The sequence below is a fragment of the Phacochoerus africanus genome, chromosome 7 (genome assembly GCF_016906955.1).
Source record: "Phacochoerus africanus isolate WHEZ1 chromosome 7, ROS_Pafr_v1, whole genome shotgun sequence".
Lineage (NCBI taxonomy): Eukaryota > Metazoa > Chordata > Mammalia > Artiodactyla > Suidae > Phacochoerus > Phacochoerus africanus.
In genome coordinates, this window is record NC_062550.1 from 36,590,691 (window position 1) to 36,610,395 (window position 19,705).

General features: G+C 37.2%; 1 protein-coding gene across 3 annotated transcripts in view; it reads left to right on the plus strand.

The window, feature by feature from the left end:
• The window catches only part of RAP1B (RAP1B, member of RAS oncogene family), a 49,547-nt gene that overhangs the window by 5,309 nt on the left and 24,533 nt on the right, over positions 1-19,705 (plus strand). The gene's annotated exons all lie outside the window — the stretch shown is intronic.

Genomic DNA, 19,705 nt, shown 5'->3' on the forward strand with positions numbered 1-19,705 from the left:
TTTTTAGGTATCAAAGTGGTATGCATATTGCTTTCAGTTGTTACCTTATATTTTAAGGTTACGGTGAGACTACATTATGCCAACACAGTTATAGCTGCCGAAAGATTTGTAAGTTATTAAGCTCCTTGGTAACTGTAGCAAAACTTGGGAATCTCTCAGGAATCTTGAATTCTGTACCGTACAAGTGATAACAAAGATAGTGATAAGGTATATAAATATGTGTAGCTTTTATTCTGCTGCTCTTGAAATTGTTGAACTTGAGATATTGCACTACAGTGTTTCAAATACTAAATAGTGAAGTATAATGAAGAAAGTCTTAGAGATTTTAAGGATTAAATACAGCATTGTTCATAAATGTTTATAAAAGAATATGCTAATATAATATTAGTTCTTGTTCTAGAAAGCTTTTATTCACCTTTAGCATTGCTATTGTCAGTAGAAATTGATTTGATTACTTTGTTTTTAAGATTCTTACTAAGGTATGAATAAGAACTAAGGAAGAATAGTTGTGATTGTGAACACCTTAACAAATAAATTGTCTAGCTTAGAGGTTTTCAAATTATGACCCAAGGAATTCTAAGGATTGCCTAGACATTTTCAGGGAGTCTACAAATACAAAACAAACTTTTGACATCTTAGAATAAATCCGTTCAGAGCACACACTGTTTTAGCAGTCATTGCACAAATTCTTCACAGCCATGCACAAATGTTTTTCTAAAAATAAAGGAAACAGTGCTCTTAATGAAGAAGTAAGAAAAAAAGTTGATCAGATCTCAACTTTGTACACGTCATTTTAATATTGTGACAAACTAGAAAGTATGCTTTAAAACACTTTTTTGCTGCCATACTGAAGTATGGTTGTCTCTAGTAGGGAAAGCACGTTTATGATTGAGTTGAAAGCTAAACCAGCCACTTTTTTCATGAACACCATTTTTACTTGAAAGAATGCTTAACAAACTGAAAAAGCTTCTCATACTTGGGTACTAGATTGACATTTTCTCAAAAAGTGAACCCGTTACTTTAAAAGGAAAATGTTGACAGTATTTAAAGCAATGATACAGTTCTAGTTTTCAACTGAAAATGTAAATTTCGGAAAACTTATGTCACTCACTGTGTTCTTGAGAGCTTCCCAATATTTTAAAAGATTTTTCTGATGATATTGGTGATATTAATGAACATGGTGTTTTAAATAATATATAATGAAATCTGTTAATATTTTAAGATCTGCATGACTCTAAACCAATATTTACCAAATTACCAATGCTTGATATTACAAAATCATGCATGGATAAGAAATCCTACCAAAGTTCTCACTGGGTCTTAATGTTATAGGGAACATAAAGTTTATTGATAAGGTTGCCCGTTCCAGTGTATTGCAACCAATTGAGTTTTGGTGTAGTATCAAGGAAGAACATCTACATTTATCTAAAATTCTATTAAAATATTCCCAACTCTCTGGTTATTATTCCCTTTTTTGAATGTATTGCTCATTTTTCCATGTTTTGCAATATGTTAAACATTTTTATTGGAGGGGAAGAGAAGAATAGGAATCATAGATAAATGTGAGGCAGTGTCTTCATTTGCTTTATCTTGGAATCAACTTCTTAATACATAATAATTTTAAGTTTAATTTCTTTGCAGTCTTTTCCTTTGAGCAGCCCATTCAGCTTTTGATCACAGTAGTAGATTAGCTGATTATTATCTTTCAAGTCAGTTTTTGGTTTTAATACTTGTTATATATACCTGATTATCCAACCTTAGATTGGATATGTGTTCAGGTGTTAACATAACATGAAACATTTTTAATAGCTGGCATTCACAATTTTAGGATCTGTATTAGCTTTCGTATAGTAAAGCTGTGTCCTTTTACCCATTTCAAATTTAGTAATGTCTCCTTGACCTGAGAATTTGATGTCTTGTCTGGATACTTTTCCGAAACAAAGGATGTTTTTACCTTCTGGGAGAAAGTTGTTTCTTTTTCATGTTTATTTAAATCAATTGAAGCAGTCCTTGTTAAACAACTTTTTGTGAAAGTCATTTCTTAGGACCATTCGAAATTTTAAAGAATTTTTAGGCACCTGCATTTGGTTCAAGTAACAAGTTTCAAGTTATGAAAGAAGAAAGGTAAGTTATAGTTTGTACTGTACAGTTTCTTAGAAATTTAAAACCAGGAGTTCCCGTCGTGGCGCAGTGGTTAACGAATCCGGCTGGGAACCATGAGGTTGCGGGTTCGATCCCTGCCCTTGCTCAGTGGGTTAAGGATCCGGCGTTGCCATGAGCTGTGGTGTAGGTTGCAGATGCTGCTCGGATCCCGCGTTGCTGTGGCTCTGGCGTAGGCCGGCGGCTACAGCTCCAATTCGACCCCTAGCCTGGGAACCTCCATATGCCGCGGGAGCGGCCCTAGAAAAGGCAAAAAAACAAAAAAAAAAAAAGAAATTTAACACCAGTTATTTCCCTAGAACTAATAAAATAGGTGTGTTCTGTGAATAAAGAGAGTATTGAATCTGAACACCACTGTTTGAAAGAACAAGGTTGGCATCAGCGAAGACATGAGAGATATAAAGAAGGGATAAGTGAAAAAGCTAACTTCAGGATAGCATTAGGAATTCCTGCCTCTATGAGCTAATCCCACAGTAAGGGAGGCAGTTTAATAAGAAGCTTTAGCTCTCCCTATATTAAATAATTAACTGGTCAACTGTTCTGAATTAAGGAACACACTGAGGTCATATTTTATATTTTCAGGACATCCAAATTAGTCACAAAGTTGCCCCTTTTCTATGATTGGTTATGCAGTTTTAGTTGCTAGCTAAAAAATGTTTGAAATTCCCTATATTTTAGGGTTTTTGTACTTAAGCTTTTTCCCCTTCCAAGAGCCTTGTCATCTTACTTGATCATTCTTCAACAAAGAGAAGATGGGATGATATGCAAGCTTTTGAGGACAGAAGCACATTCGTAATGTTTTTCTATTCTTTACAAGAAAGTTATGTTGGTGATAATAGGCAGTGACGGGGTGGAAGGGCAGAAAGTAGAACAGAAAAAATGAGGATGGTGATTTAGAGGTTCTCTTTCTGATGAGCAGGGCCCTTACTGCTATTCTGAGTTCTGGTTAAGCCAAAATGATAAACTCCTTTTTGAAAAGCACTTGATGCGTGTTGTCCACTAGAAGGTCCTATGTGGAGGATAAAATGATATTATCTATCAGAGATTATGGTGTTAGAGTAAAAGTTTCATCACTATGCAGTGTGAGTTGAAAGTACTTTTGCTGTTTTTACTTCCATGAGGCCCATAGGCACTTTTCTCCAAATCTTCAGATTAGACGCTTAGTTATTTCATTTTTTCTCATAAATTTTAGCTAATTTCATCAAATGTGAGGGGTTAAAACTGAGAAATAATGTGCTAGTTTTGAGTAGTTTGAGTCCCCCCTGTTAAGTAGCATGGTTTAGTAGTGATAACTGACCTGGGTGATCTAAGCTTTAGTTCTCTCTGCCACTGGCCATGAAACCTAGAACAAGTTAACTCCTCTCCTAGAACTTACCTTTATGTAGACAGTTTGATTAAATGGCTCTTAAGCTGTTTTTAAGCTCTAAACTCCTGTGTTGCTGTTTCACCCTTGTTTAAGCCACAGTCATCTCTCCTGGACTCCCACAGGAGCCTCCTAACTTGTCTCTATTCTTGTCCTCCTCTACCTCAGTCCTCACCCAGAAGACAAAGTCATCTTTTAAAAATGTAAATCAGGAGTTCCTGTCACGGCACGGTGGAAACAATCCGACTAGGAACCATGAGGTTGCGGGTTCAGTTCCTGGCCTCGATCAGTAGATTTAAGGATCCGGTGTTGCCGTGAGCTGTGGTGTAGGTCGCAGACGTGGTTCAGATCTGGTGTTGCTGTGGCTGTGTCGTAGACCAGCGGTTACAGCTCCAGTTAGACCCCTAGCCTGGGAACCTCCATATGCCACAGGTGTGGCCCTAAAAAAAGGGCAAAAGCCAAAAAAAAAAAAAAGTAAGATCGTATAGTACCCTCCAGTCCCAATTCTCCCCTACCCGTGCCACCATGGCTTAAAATAAAAACCAGGTCCAGTTCTTAATGACTTCACAACTTTACCTCCTTTCCATTGCTCAGACTCTAGCCATACTGGGCTTCTTTCTGATCTTGACCCTACAAGCCCTTTACTACCTTTTGAGTTTTGGTGATTTCTGCTTTCTGTGTGTCATGATATTCAGCTGTCCGCAGTTCTGCCTCGATCTCAACATTAGACCTCAGTTCAGATGTCACATTTACAGAGTTTTTTCTGATTACCTTATATAAAGGAACATGCCCTTTTTATTACCTTCATAGTTCTTATCACAATAATTTTATTTATTTATCTATCCTGTCGTCCCCTCGAAGCTATTTGTTTCAAGAGGGAAGGAACACCATGTCACTTTTCCACCACATTCTCAAATGGTAACTGGCACACATCGAGAGTGCTCAGATTTCTTTTATTTTAATTGCAATAAAATGTTCAATGACTTGCTCTTATCAATTCCCGTCATAAGCTACTTCTCTTTTAAAATTTCCTTTTTTTTTTTTTTTTTAGGGCCACACCTGTAGCATATGGAAGTTCCCAGGCTAGCGCTGCTGGCCTACACCACTGCCACAGCAACACCAGATCCTTGACACCCTGAGCAAGGCCAGGGACCAAACGCTCATCTTCACGGATACTAGTTGGGTTCATTACCACTAAGCCACAACAGGAACTTCAGCTATTTCTTACGCTAATTTTTTTAAGTGTTAAATTTATTTCCAACTATAATCCCTCATTATTTAGGGCATCTGTCTCTTGAGGACTCATTCGTCTGACTGCCTGTAATTGAGAGCTAGTTGTTCTCAGTTACTGTATATTAGGATTAAATCAAGTAATTATGCACAAACGGTTCTTAGCAAAGACATGAAAATTTAATTGTTATGAAATGTAAATAGCAGTTCAAAATAATAATAGTAACACCCAAATGAATGATATAGATGAGTGCCTATAAAATCAAATGAAGAAGTGAAAACTCTTAGACTTTAGTAATCCAAGGAGACATTATAAAGGAGATGGGATTGGTACATGGTTTTCGACTAACGGTGAGTCAGAGTATACAACAATACAGAAATTAGAAAGTGCAGAGTATGTTCAAGGGAGTATTTTACTCTAATAGATGTTTCTGAAATGGATAATAGGTCTCTAATATTTATCTATATAACCCTTGCTGCCAGGTATTTTGGAACTCAGAATTTTTTGGAAAGATTTGTTTTGAATTTTAGTAAGAGTAATCAAACAGTATTTCTAAAGTGAAACATGAATAGTCACACTAAATGGTATAAATAAAAACTATAAATAACCTCATATTGATGCTTAGGTGAAGTTTTGCTATGTAAAAAACTTACAGTAAGTCAAGTTTTGCCACTAAATTAAACTTTTGTTCTTCAGAGATTTTCTGATTGCAGAATTTCTGTGAGAAATGGGTCTGAAATGGTTGGAAAAGCTTTACTCTTTATTACTTTGTGTCTTTGAGGAGAACTTCAGGGTCTGAAAATGTTACTTTGAAGCAGTTAGCTTAGAAACAGTTTGTGCCAAGGAATTCTTTTTGTCTCAGGGTGGAGCTGCTCAGAGTGGTGAGTCTTATTTTTTTGGCTCCAACCATGCACATGGAAGTTCCCAGGCCAGGGATGAATCTGAGCTGCCCTGACCTGTGCCACAGTAGTGGCAACACCCTGGGCTGGCCATGGAATCTGTGCCACTGCAGAGACAATGCTGGATCCTTTATTTACCACACCACAGCTGGAACTCTGAGTGATGAGTCTTTAAGGGTATGGGAGAACCACGTAAAATAAGTCCAATGCTTCAGAGCTCATATTTTAGCCACAATATTTTCTTGATTGCTTTTCTAATTCCCCCCCGCCCCAGGCTGCACCTGCAGCATACAGAAGTTCCCAGGGTCAGGAATCGAACCCACACCACGCAGCAACCCAAGCCACTGCAGTGATAACACTGGATCCTTAACCCACTGCACCACAAGGAAACTCCTTGATCAATTTTTAAAGTCTTTTCCTCTGCAGTTTGTCCTCCAATTGATAGATTTCTAAGAATTATACAATACATTTAATTCTGAGGAAAGAGCACAAGACAAGATTAGAATGGAAATATTATAGGACTAACATAATCTCTATTTTAAAATTCTTGATAGAATCACTTGGTACTGACAAGGAAAGAAGTAAATATCTGAAAATGCTGTCTTGAAACTCAGGATTGACTATAAGAAGTGCCTGACTCCTTTTTGTGTTTTCCCTGTATGCTCTCCTTATTCTAGCAGCCTAATTAACACCCAGCTTTAGTTCTCATTGCCGTTATTCATTCATTTGATGTGTATTGATGTCCAAGAATGCAGATATATATGTGCTATGTTTGGATATTGCCGAGATAGGATATAAGTATTATTTATGACTTCCAAAGTGTGGCATGCCTTTTATTTTTCTAAATGGTCTTTATTTTATGGGGTACTAAGTGCATCTTTGAATAAAATTAAGAGGGCAGAGTATAAAAGGAAAAACTGTTAAATTAGTCTAAAACAGCTTTATAAGACAATTAGCTGCAGAAGCCCAGTGTGGGCATTAAGCAGCTAGCATAAACTTAGCTGCTAAAAAATAAATTTTTTTAAAGAGCAAATTATGAACATACAGTTTAAACTTATGGTGTTCTTATTATGGTTTCAGATGCATTTGGGGGCATTCATTTTAAGCTTTGTCATTAATCTTAGAAGGATAACAGTAAAATAAAATATTTTTTGTTCCACTCATGAAAGACACTATGTTTATTTCTGAATTCAGTCTTAATATTGAAATAGACTGCAAAATTATGTTTAAAGAATGTTCTCCCATCCTTATGGAGGGTGGTGTATTATAAAATCTGAGTATCTGTATTAAAAGAAATATTTGTGGCATTCTTCCATTCATACAAATGGGTGTGGTTTGTTCAGGAATCCTTACCCATAACTTGAATCTAATCTATCTGCTGGTAGTAAAGGGCCTCACTTCTGGTTTCTTGAAATGCATGAAAGCAGATATTTTCCCTAACTAATGGGGATATCTCTGTAAGTTAATGGAGTTATCTCATTCTGCAATGTTTAGCAAACATTCTTGAGTACCTTTCGTGTGTTAAATTCTGGGATCACAAATTCATGAGACTTGGAGAAAATGTGGGCTCAGCTTGGAACATAGTAAAACATCTGGTTAACCTTCTTACCTCCAAAAATAGTCATCCCTGGAGTTCCTACCTTGGCACGGCAGAAACGAATCTGACTAGGAACCATGAGGTTGGGGGTTCAATCCCTGGCCCCTCTCACTGGGTTAAGGATCTGGCATTGCCAAGAGCTGTGGTGTAGGTGGCAGACACAGCCTGGATCTGGCGTTGCTGTGCTATGGCAGCTGTAGCTCCAATTCGACCCCTAGCCTGGGAACCTCCATATGCCTCGGGTGCAGCCCTAAAAAAAAAAAAAAGAAAAGACAAAAATAGTCATCCCTTTGGAGTGATGGTGTTTCTTTTTTTCTGTAACATGTAGAAGCTAAGACATTAACAGTAAATTATTTAAATGACTAATTTCCTGGAGACCTGAGGAACAACAGAGACCTTCCTTTTCTGTTTTAAATAGGGGGACACTTTCTTGGAAGCTAGAGAGATGAATAGTATAGGTTCTGACCTATGGGCTGACTTAAGGAGAAAGCGGGAGGTGTTATCAGTGTCTTCCACAGGTGTTTTCTGTTCTTGTTGTTGTTTGTTGTTTTGGTTTTATTTTAGGGCTGCACCTGTGGCATATGGAGGTTCCAGGTTAGGCGTTCAGTTGGAGCTACAACTGCCAGCCTATGCCACAGCCACAGCAACACGGGATCTGAGCCACATCTGCAACCTACGCTACAGGTGAACGTGGCAACCCCGAGTTCTTAACCCACTGATTGAGGCCAGGGACCAAACCTGTGTCCTTAGGGATACTAGTCAGATTCCCACAGGTGCTTTTTAAAACTTATACACATACACAATCTCCATTTTAATGAGAGGTGTTAACTGATAACCACTGCTCTAATATCACTTAACTCTCCTAGGCCTCTGGGTCTTAAGATTTAAATTTGATCTGACCTTGAGATCTCCCCTCCCACCATTCCCAACAGTGGCTTTTGTTTTGCCACCTCTTCAAATACCCTATACCTGGCTCCTTAATCCTGTCATGCCAGGGTATGTCCCATATGGGCCAGGCTACATCTAATAGAAATTTAATATCTAACTAAAAATGTCTTACTATATGGACATACAGATGTGTGTATTCACACTTATCTTTAGAGAGATTCATCAGTGTCTTTAAAGACAAAAACCTGAAAGAATTTTGATGGATAAATTGCTTTGCAGAAAAAGGAAAATGCCAGGTACTAGCTCTTTCAGCCTTCCTTAGGGTACAAGTACTTGACATAAGCCCAAGAAACAAAGGATTTTTCTAAAGTAATCTGAAAGGAAACTTTGCAGAGCTCTAGTGGCATGAATAATGTTATACTGTTTATTATATTAACTACTTCTGAAATCAAAGTGAACAAATTTAATAGATCAGATTCAGCTCCAAATATAAAAATGTACTTTACCAAAGATGCCCTTTTCAGTTTTATCTGTAAAATTTGATGGAGTTTTGGGATATGTTGGGGTCTTACCTTAGATTTCCCTGATAACACTGTTTTACCATCCTCATAAATGGCCTTAAACAACTGAATCTGTTGGCTAAGTGAATAAGGTGCCTGTTGAATATTGTAAAAGAGAGCAGCAACATCTATGCCAGGACCAAAATTATTGTTTTTGATAGACAGTCTTATGTAGTCAGGTGGATCATTCTCAGATTCCTTTCAGGTTTGTTTTCTTTCTTCTTTTTTTTAGGTTTTTGTTATTACTTTACAACCAGTTCACCTTCGTAAAAGTATAAGACAACAGTGCTAGCTATATAAAATATTCTACAGCAGTTATCCTATCACAGCGACTCAGCTCTGCTATTATGGTATAGTAACCACAGCAGTTGCATGGCTGTGTTCCAATAAAACATTATTTCCAAAAAAACAGGCACAATGGAATTTGACCTGTGGGCTCAAGTTAGCCAACCCTTGCTCTAGGGCAAGAACCAGACACTGTGTTAAGTGTTGGTTATGCGGCAATTAACATTATACATAGCTCTCTGGCCCGAGATATTTAGGCCTTAACCAAATATTTTTTATGCTTTAGGCAAATCCAAGGCAGCTTTTTGAGGAAAAATATGGCCTGCCCCCAGGTATCTGCCTCATTTGTCAATATGAGTGAGGTCTTAGGCACATACTTTAAGTGCCATGTGCTATCGTGGTAGTACTAACGAAAAGTAATCTCAGTATGCTTTAGATAACAAATGCTGTGGTATCAAAGTGAACATCCTATTATAAAAAATAGTGGGCCTAAGACATGCAGATCCAGTATCCGCACTACCTGCACATAGTAGGTACTTAGTATTCATACAGTATTGCAGGATAAAACTGAAATAACCATTTGTCTTAACTGTTTTTTGTCAGTTTCTTTTCCTTTATGCAGCATATTGTTTCTGACCTCTTAATTTTGGTTTTCATCATCTTTGTTATAGGTTTTCTTGGAAATCAATTGATGCATTTTAAAAGTAGGCCACATATTAATCAAATTTAATATAATGCTTTTCTAGATGTATTGCCTAGATTTGTTAGAAGATTTTTTTTAATTGCCTTGCTGGAGGCATATGGAAGTTCCCAGGTTAGGGTTCGAATCAGAGCTACAGCTGCCAGCCTATGCCACAGCCACAGCAGTGTCAGATCCGAGCCACATCTGCAACCTACACCACAGCTCACAGCAACGCCTTGTCCTTAACCCTGGGTACTGGTCGAGTTTGTTTCCACTGAGCCACAGTGGGAACTCTAGCTTCTTTTATTCATATATTTTATTTTATTCTGTCCTTTCTAGGGCCACACCTGCGACATATGGAGGTTCCCAGGCTAGGGGTCCAATTGGAGCTATTGTTGCTGGCCTACGCCAGAGTGACACCAATGCCAGATCCTAGCCAAGTGTTCGACCTACACTACAGCTCTCAGCAATGCTGGATCCGTACCTGCTGAGCAAGGAAGGCCAGGAATCAAACCCCCGCAACCTCATGGTTCCTAATCAGATTCATTAACCACTGAGCCACGACAGGAACTCCCTTTTATTCATTTAAAAAGTGCCTTTAGGAGTTCCCATCATGGCTCAGCAGTTAACAAACCCGACTAGCATCCATGAGGACTCAGGTTCGATCCCTGGCCTCTCTCAGTGGGTTAAGGATCTGGCATTGCCGTGAGCTATGGTGTAAGTCGCGACATGGCTTGGATCCCGCGCCTTGCTGTGGTTCTGGCATAGGCTGGCAGCTACAGCTCCAATTTGACCCCTGGCCTGGGAACCTCCACATGCTGCAGGTGTGGCCCTGAAAAAAGACAACACCAGGACTATTGCCTTTGGAATTATTAGCCATGAGATCCTGCTGTGTAGCACTGGGAACTATGTCTGGTCACTTAGGATGGAGCATGATAATGTGAGAAAAAAGAATGTATACATCTATGTGTAACTGGGTCACCATGCTGTACAGTAGAAAGTTGACAGAATACTGAGCTATAATGGAAAAAATAAAAGTCATATTAAAAAAAAGATGACAACAACAAAAGAACCTTTAATTTTCTCAGTATTGGTATGTTTTTCTTCAAAATGTTTAGTACTGTTGATTACAAAATGAGTCAGGTCTCTTGACCAGTACTCAAATCTTTGTTATCTTAACTGTGGACTCTCTTGTTTTTTTTCCCTCTTCCTTTGTACCTTGAGATCCACTGAGACATGCTCTCTGTTGTAGTCTAATCTTATTCCTACATTTTGCTGCCTTTGCTCTCACATCTCATTTCCCTGGTAGTTTTCCTTAAAGCTATAACTTTTAGTCATTTGCCATCTTCTTCATACATCTGTTCCTGACCTTTTTCTGAATTTCCATAGTATTTTTTGTGTTTCTCATTATGTTTTCCGTATTTTTTTCTCTCATCTTTCCTACAAAACTGTAAGCTTCTTGAGAGCAGGTATGTTTTGTTCATCTTTGTAACCTTCCTGATGACTTGCACTTAATGCATATTTAGATACTAATTCAATGAAAGCTGTACTGTTCTAATTAAGCAAGGAGCAGTATTCTTTCATGGCATGCTCCTTGGATTTTTATCTAAATGAAGAAACTTGGGTCAGAATACATTGTAAATTGTAAAGGCTGTGTAAATATTGTTTGTTACCATAAATGCTCAAACTTGTCCCTTGTACTAAGAGCTGTACACCATTTGGTTTTTAATTTCCATGTTTTACATCAGAAAGGAGTCTGATTGTGTTGTGAAAAGAGATAAACTTTGTAGTACATTTGCAAGATGTTTTCTAAGTCTTCACAGTTCCATATTTTTAAAATTACGAAACATGAGAGGAAGTAAATTCCTATCAAGATGTATTCCACCAGAGATGACCAACCCCTTTGTTTTGCTCAGGACTGAGGATTTCTTGGGACACAAGACTTTGTTAAAACCAGGACTCTTAGTCACCCTGATTGCACTTTATGATACAGTTATCTTTTTTGCTTATCACTGTTTTGACACAGTTTAATAAATGCGTGGTAACTAAGCAATTGGCTTGGTGGGAGAGGGGTGTTGGAGCACGTGGGCTTTTATTTTTTAAGTTTCTGAATATTTGACATTCCGTAATGTTCAAATGAAAATACAAAAGTACATTTGATTAATTATCTACTTGGATATATTTGTGTATGACATCATGGTATCCTTATCAGAAGATGTTGCTACTAAAATTTTTAATTAAAAATTGCATAATCAGATGATTAATGCCCTTTTTTTGTCTTTTGAGGGCCGCACCCGTGGCATATGGAAGTTCCCAGGCTAGGGAATCAAACGAAGCTGCAGCTTCTGGCCTATACCACAGCCATAGCACCACTGGATCCTAGCTGGGTCTATGACCTACACCATAGCTCATGGCAATGCGGGATCCTTCAACCCACTAAGGGAAGGCAGGGATTGAACCTGCATCCTCATGGATACTAGTTGGGTCTGTTACTACTGAGGCACAATGGGAGCTCCGATTAATGCTTTATTTAAATGTGCTTTATTAGATATAGCAAAGTCCAAGGCAGCTTGAAATTTTCCCCTTAAAGTGATTTAAGCTTTGATCATAGATTTACAGACTTTTTTAAAATTTTATATTAGCTTGTAGTTGATTTACAATGTTCCTTCAATTTCTGTTGGACAGCAAAGTGACCCAGTCATACATACATGTACATTTTTTTTCTATATTATCTTTCATCATGTTCTAACCCAAGAAACTGGACATAGTTCCCTGTGCTGTAAATATAAAGTAGGACCACATTGCTTCTCTATTGGAAATGTAACAGTTTGCATCCGCTAGCCCCAAACTCTCTGTCCACCCCACTTCCTTCTCCCACCCCACTGGCAATCACAAGTCTGTTCTTCATGATCTGTTCCTGTTTGTGCCATATTTTAGATTCCACATATAAGTGATATCAGTATGGTATTTGTCTTTCTCTTTATGACTTCACTTAGTATGAGAATCTGTAGTTGTAGCCATGTTGCTGCAAATAGCATTATTTTTTCCTTTTTATGGCTGAGTAGCATTCATCTTTTGATGGACATTTAGGTTGTTTCCATGTCTTGGCTACTGTAAATAGTGCTACAGTGAGCATAGGGGTGCATGTATCTTTTTTCTGGTTATATGCCCAGGAGTGGGATTGCTGGGTCATGTGGTAGTTCTATATTTAGTTTTTTGAAGAACCTCCAAATTGTTTTCCATAGTGGTTGTACCAATTTACGTTCCCACCAACAGTAAAGGAGGGTTCCCTTTTCTCCACACCTTCTCCAGCACTTGTTATTTGTTGACCTGTTAATGACAGCCATTCTGACTGGTGTCAGGTGCTACCTCCTTGTAGTTTTGATTTGCATTTCTCTGGTAGCGATGTTGAGTGTTTTTTCATGTGCCTACTGGCTAACTATATGCCTTCTTTGGGGAGAGACAGTATTTCTTTTTTAGGGCTGAACCTGCAGCATATGGAAGTTCCCAGGCTAGGGGTCGAATCGGAGCTGCAGCTGCTGACATAAGCCACAGCCACAGCAACGTGGGATCCAAGCCATGTCTGTGACCTATACTACAGCTTACTGCAATGGCCAGATCCATAACCCACTGAGCCACAGCAGTAACTCCGAGAGACAGTGTTTCTAAAGACACATTTTGAGTAGTATGTGCCTAATCATTCCTTTGCTGGAATTAGCTTTTGTATGAGAACTCCAAGGCTGAGATCTCTCTAATAGTACGTATATATAACTTAGTGGCTACTAAAAATCCTTAACAAATTTGATCTACAGTGAAGCCATAGTAGGACATAAACTATTCTTGGACATGCACTATGCCTAGTAGTATTTTTGGAAAAGAGCCATTAAAAATATTGATACTTTATACCAAAAAGAACATTAAAGATCTGGTTCCTCCATACAGTACCCCCTTCTTTTTCTTTTTGTTCCTCCCATTTTGTAGTGATTAAATTTTAATGTGCCTCATGGGACTATGTGGAATAAAATAGTGTTCTTAATTTGATTAACTTGTTGACTGAAATAGGCTCTTGTGGAATGGTTTGCTTGTTATCCTTTCATTATTTTTCGTGTTTTAAGAATGTGAATAGAGTTCTTTTGGTGTTACTTTAGCTTTTTTATGGTTCTTTTTGCCACCTTGTGAGACTTGCCAGCTTATATCATGTACCACATTGTTGTGGAAAAATTACTTGTGCCTTTAAAGCAAGTGTATTCTGGAGTTCCCATCGTGGCTCAGTGGTTAATGATCTGACTAGGAATCATGAGGTTGCGGGTTCAATCCCTGGCCTCGCTCATCGGGTTAAGGATCCGGCGTTGCCATGAGCTGTGGTGTAGGTCACAGACATGGTTCGGATCCCGCGTTGCTATGGCTCTGGCATAGGCCAGTGGCTACAGCTCTGATTAGACCCCTAGCCTGGGAACCTCCATATGCTGCAGGTGTGGCCCTAGAAAAGGTAAATAAATAAATAAATAAAGCAAGCAAGTGTATTGAACATTATATTCCTATAGAGAAATGTAAAGATCAGATTTGGGTGATAAAAAGACTTGACAAGAAAATGGGAACATTTAAAGTTGAAAAAATGCTGTTCTTTTCACAAGGAGAAAATCTGCACTTTGCTTGTAGAAATTAATGAGCCAGAAATACTTTTGTTGGTTTTAATAGATACATTTTATTTTTAGTCTAGCCCTTAAAAGAATGTTGAGTAAACATTGGCAGTGGTGTCACCACAGCAGTAATATCTATAAATCAGAAATAGGATGTAAAGTGCTAACCCCACCCTGTTTATGAAAGGCTTAAGATAAAGAGGAAATGACCAAGTCCAAAGACCTGGTGTAGGCAAATGATTTTTTTTTTTTTTTTTAAGGGCCTTACCCATGGAAGTTCCCAGGCTAGGGGTCAAATCCTGGGACTGCAGCTGCTGGCCTACAGCACAGCCACAGCAATGCAGGATCCAAGCCACATCTGTCCGAGACTTATACCACAGCTCATGGCAACACTGGATCCTTAACCCGCTGAGTGGGACCAGGGATCAAATCCATGTTCTCATGCAAACTAGTCAGGTTAGTTACCACTGAGCTACAGCAAAAACTCCAGCAAGTGATTTTTATATGTTATGATTCATTATGCAATACAGCCTAGCCACTTAGTATTTTATACTGAGAAACTCATTAAGCCTAGAAAGGTTTTTGGTTTTGTAAAGTATTGATATCTTTTCTGTTCATATTTCTCTTTCTCATAAACTGGCAAAAAAACCCATCAAAGATCATTTGATGAAGGCTTACGACTAAAATTTTAAGACTTAAAGTTGAGATTTGTAACCATCTAAATAAATTATATATTTCAAATTAATAAGCCAGAAATATTGACTGAAACAAATTACTCATGGTACATTTACAGTCTTGCTAAACAAATCACTGTTCTATGCCTGAAGCCTTTTGAACATAGGCATTAAGCATCTTCTTTCTGATCTCTTTAGGAATAGAAGATGCTTCTGCCATGTCCATACTATTGTCAGTTTTTCCTCTGCTGTACTTGAGACCTAATCCAAAAAATAAGAGCTATCTACTAAGCAAAGTCTGTTGCTTTTAGGCTCCCTATCTGGTTTAATTGGCCCCACTATCCATCTGTTTGATCATGTTGCATCTCATTTTCCTTTTTTCACCCAAGCTAGTCTGTCCCCATGTTCTTTAAATTCTGCCTTAGAAATTTCTCAGATATCCCTTTTCTTTATTCCTTCAATCACTGCCCTGACTTAGGTCACCATCTCTTACCTGCAGTAAACTACTAAATTCTCAAGAATTCAGAAAAACTATACTCAGTTTCTGTGATCTTTCTATAAAACACAGATATGCTCACATCATTTCCCAACTTGCAGACGTGTCTCTCAGTTCTTACAGAATAGTCAATTCTGAAGCAAGCAAGTCCCCTTCCTCTAGCACCTACCTCCCTTTCCCCCTGGATTCAAGATGTATTGAATCCTCTCATGGTAGTGCTTTTCCCCAGAATGCCCTCATCTTCCAGTGAACCTCCTATTCCCTTAAAATATCCACTGGTCTAGCTTAAGTATCTGCTTAGGAAATCTTGCCTGATATATCCTTATAGGCAGACAGTTCTTTTCTGTGCATCCATAGCATTTTGTTCTGTAAACTTGATTGTGAGCTAACACAATACAAACACTATAAACATTTAAATGTTTTAAACTTACAAAGCATTTTCTGGGATATAAAAGCCACTGAAGTACAGCTGTCGTATTTGTTTTTTCTCAAATTTCTAGAATGACCTACCTCTTTGTCTTCACAATTAAAACTAATATCTCTAATCTGGTCATGGACATTCAAGTATATAAATTAGTGTTTTCCTTTTATATTTTCGTCCTCTATCTCCCTTTCTTCACATGAGAAATAATGAGAGCTCTTTTAAGGTAATGGAGTGGAGAGAATGGAATTGATTCTAGAGACATCAAGGTAGAATGGATCAGACTTGGTAATGGGCTGAAGAAGAGAGACAAATGCCAAGTCCCTGGAGTATTCAGTTTTCTATAGTATACTTTTGAAGTCCTTTGGGTACTTCAAGTTTTAAGCACTGTAGACTGCTAGATAGATGGGCTTAAAAAAAAATTCATTTACTGACTGTTATATGTTAAACATTTTGTGTGAGATAAACTATTTTATTTGAATCTTAAAGACTTTAAAAAGTAAGTACTGTTTTTGCCTATTTTCCAGTGAGGCAAAGGCACAGAGAAGTTAAATAACATGACCAAGGTCATTTAGCTAATAGTTTTACAAATAGCATTCTAACCCAGGAAATCAGATATAAAGCCTATGTTCTTAAATGTTGTTATATTTTCCTATTTTATCTTTTTCTTTTTTCAGTTTAAAGTATAAAGTTGTACGTGCGTGTGTCAGATTCTAAGACATAAAGCAAACAATAAAGTTAATGTCCATACTCAGGTTGCCTGTGTTAGATTCAAAAGACACAGCAGGTCTTTAAGGCATTATGTGTGCCTATACAATTTATAGATAGAACTGAAGAAAGGAACTGACAGGTTAATTTTTAGGATATGTCCAAAGAACTCAGAAGCAACAGAGAGTCTATACACATCCATTATACTTGGAGGGATCTGATAGAAACTAGTAAGGAGATCTTGAGCCCATATTATTTCTTCTTGCCTGCTTTTGAAACATTGTTGGGCTCTCCATTTTTTGTCACTTAAATACCTTGCTCATCTGTTATTGACTTGGCTGAGAAATCTATTAAGAATCTGGTTTTCCTGTATTTGTCTGATTACTGATAAATTGTTATACTCCAATTAATATATTCTCTCAGGGATGTGACTGGGGTACCCAATTGAAAGGTAGCTACAGTAAAAACTCCAGTAATAAAACTAGAAACATGACCTTAAATCACGTGTCATGGTATATGTTGGAATAAGCTTCATTTACTCACAATATTAACCCATAAAAAAGGCAAAGAAAGAATTTCTTTTCCTCTGTGAGGTATTATAAATGTGGTCAGAATAGAGAAAATGCTATATAAACAGCTTGATAATCTACAAATTCTATGCTTGACTAGATTTAGAAATCTGGTTCATGGAGAATACCTTTTTTGACAATATAAATTAGTAAGATTGGAAACATTTCCCATTTGTCCTCATTATGAGAGAGACAACTCAGGAAGTAAATCTTATAAGCAATATTCATTTTAACTTTCTGTTTATTTTACAGTTCCCTGTTAGAAGTTTTATTTTTAAAAGAGGGTATGAGAGGTCGTGTTGAGACCTCTTAATTTTTTTTTCTCCAAAAAAAATTCTTTTTTTTAAATAATTTTTCAGTTTGCTCAGAAGTTTTGAATTCCATCATTGTGTCTAAAAAGATTAGTACCAGGTTCTTTTAACATTTGAATTAGTTAATTTTATTTAGGATTGAGAAGAGAACACAGTATCCTCTTTAGCTGTTAAAGTACTACTTTGGGAGTTGGGGGTGGAAAGGAGAAATCAAGTATCATCTCTTCCAGAAAGTGTTCAGTGGGAGAAGTAATGTCACTTGACTTCAGGAACCAGTAGTTAAGTGTGTTTACTTAGCCCTTTATTTATAATTTAAGCTCACAGAATTTCAGACTTGGAGGATTGGGAGGGTTGTAGCTAAACAACTTGAGGATGGGAAAATTGCTTGAGTTACCAATAATGTTTTAGAAAAATTTTATTTTTTAGAAAAAAATTTTAATTCCACCATAGCTATTTGGACATCCTTTGACATAATATTTTAATGGAAAGAAATTATGAAATGTCACTTATCACTTTTTAAGAATTGATTCTTACCATAACCTACTTTTTATATTTATTAAATAAGAGATTGATTTAAAAAATAAATCAGACTATGGGGTTGAGAGGCGGTGTCTCTGGAACCCAGAAGTAGTTGTTTTAATACTATTCCTGTTGTAGAGCATTTTCTTTTCCACTGAATACAGTTCCTATAGGGCAAGTATGAGAAACTTTTTTTTAATGTCAAGATTTGTATAGTTCATTTCCCTTGGAATGTATGACATCTATCAGTAACTCATGAACTTAAATGGCAGTTTACCTATTGAAAGGTATAATTTGTTAGTGGCCTTTTAAAAATCTAAGTAGTTCTCTCCTTTGAGGGAAATGAATTCTTAGTCTTTGGCTAGTCATTCTTTTATTCAGCAAACATTTAGAGACCAAATAGGGGACACAAGAATAAATAAATAAGGACCACTCTGCATGTAGTTGACGATGGTGATGACTACCACTGCAGGCTTTTGTAGATGATACACATTTTTTTGGTAGATGATATACATCTACACATCAACTCTGAAATTGGTATTACCATTGTCCATATTTTACAAATAAAAACACAAGGCTAAAAATAAGTGATAACTCTCTGGTAAATTGCATAGATAGCCACTTCTAGGTCTTCTTATTTCCAGAATCCATCTTTTGCCACTTCAGTTGTATAACGAAAAAACTAAGTTTAGTTCTCAAACTAAGCCAAATGGCTTTTTTATTGATTGATGAATTGGCCACACTTGATTAAGAAAAGTCTGTAAAAATATCAGTTGGTTATTTATTTAGTTTCACCTTCTTAAGATATAGTATTGCTTTATTTTATTTAAACATAGGGTAATCATTTTCAAAAAGAAAAAGAATATTTTCTTTTCAAGACAATCTTTTTGTCTTTTGTCTTTTCAGAGCCGCACCCACTGCATATGGAAGTTCCCAGGCCAGGGGTTGGGGATCCTACACTACAGTTCATGGCAATGTGGGATCCTTAACCCACCGAGCAAGGCCAGGGATCGAACCCAGGTCCTCAAGGATACTAGTCAGGTTTGTTAACCACTGAGCTGGGATGAGAATTCCTCAAGATAATCTTGATTTTGTAACTTTGAATACAAATTTTGTTACTAGTTTCTTTGGTTTGATAGTATATTATATTTTATCCTGGATAGAATTAAAGCAATCTTTAATAAGAGTCTATTATTCACTTCAGTGTTTTATGGGTTAGCTTGGTGACTTTTGGTTCCCTAGTCCACATTTTTTGCATATTTTGTATATAGACTTTTCCCCTTGCAACCACTTTTTACTTCCTAGTCTTAATCCCCATAATCAATATGTATAATCCCCTATACAACCAATCTCTTTATTTGGTGTAATAATTGAAGAGAAGTCTATTTCCTGAGAGAGAACCTCATGCCCGTACCCTAATCTTAAATTAGTTTGAAAGAAGCCTTAACTGCACTAAGCATCTTGGGCTAGCTTGCCAGAAGGGAGAAGACAATGTGGAAGGCCTTTGCATCCTGCCTTGATTGAGCGCCCAGTAGTCGTTGGCAGATTTTCCCATAGGACAGGCTAGGAGTAGGGAGATCGTCCTTATTGTTTACAGCCTTTTAATTTAGTTTTATCTGTATTATATTTGAAAAACAATAATTCTAAAATGGCTGTAATATTAAACCTCCATATGAAATTAGGAAAAAGTTATTTGCATTAT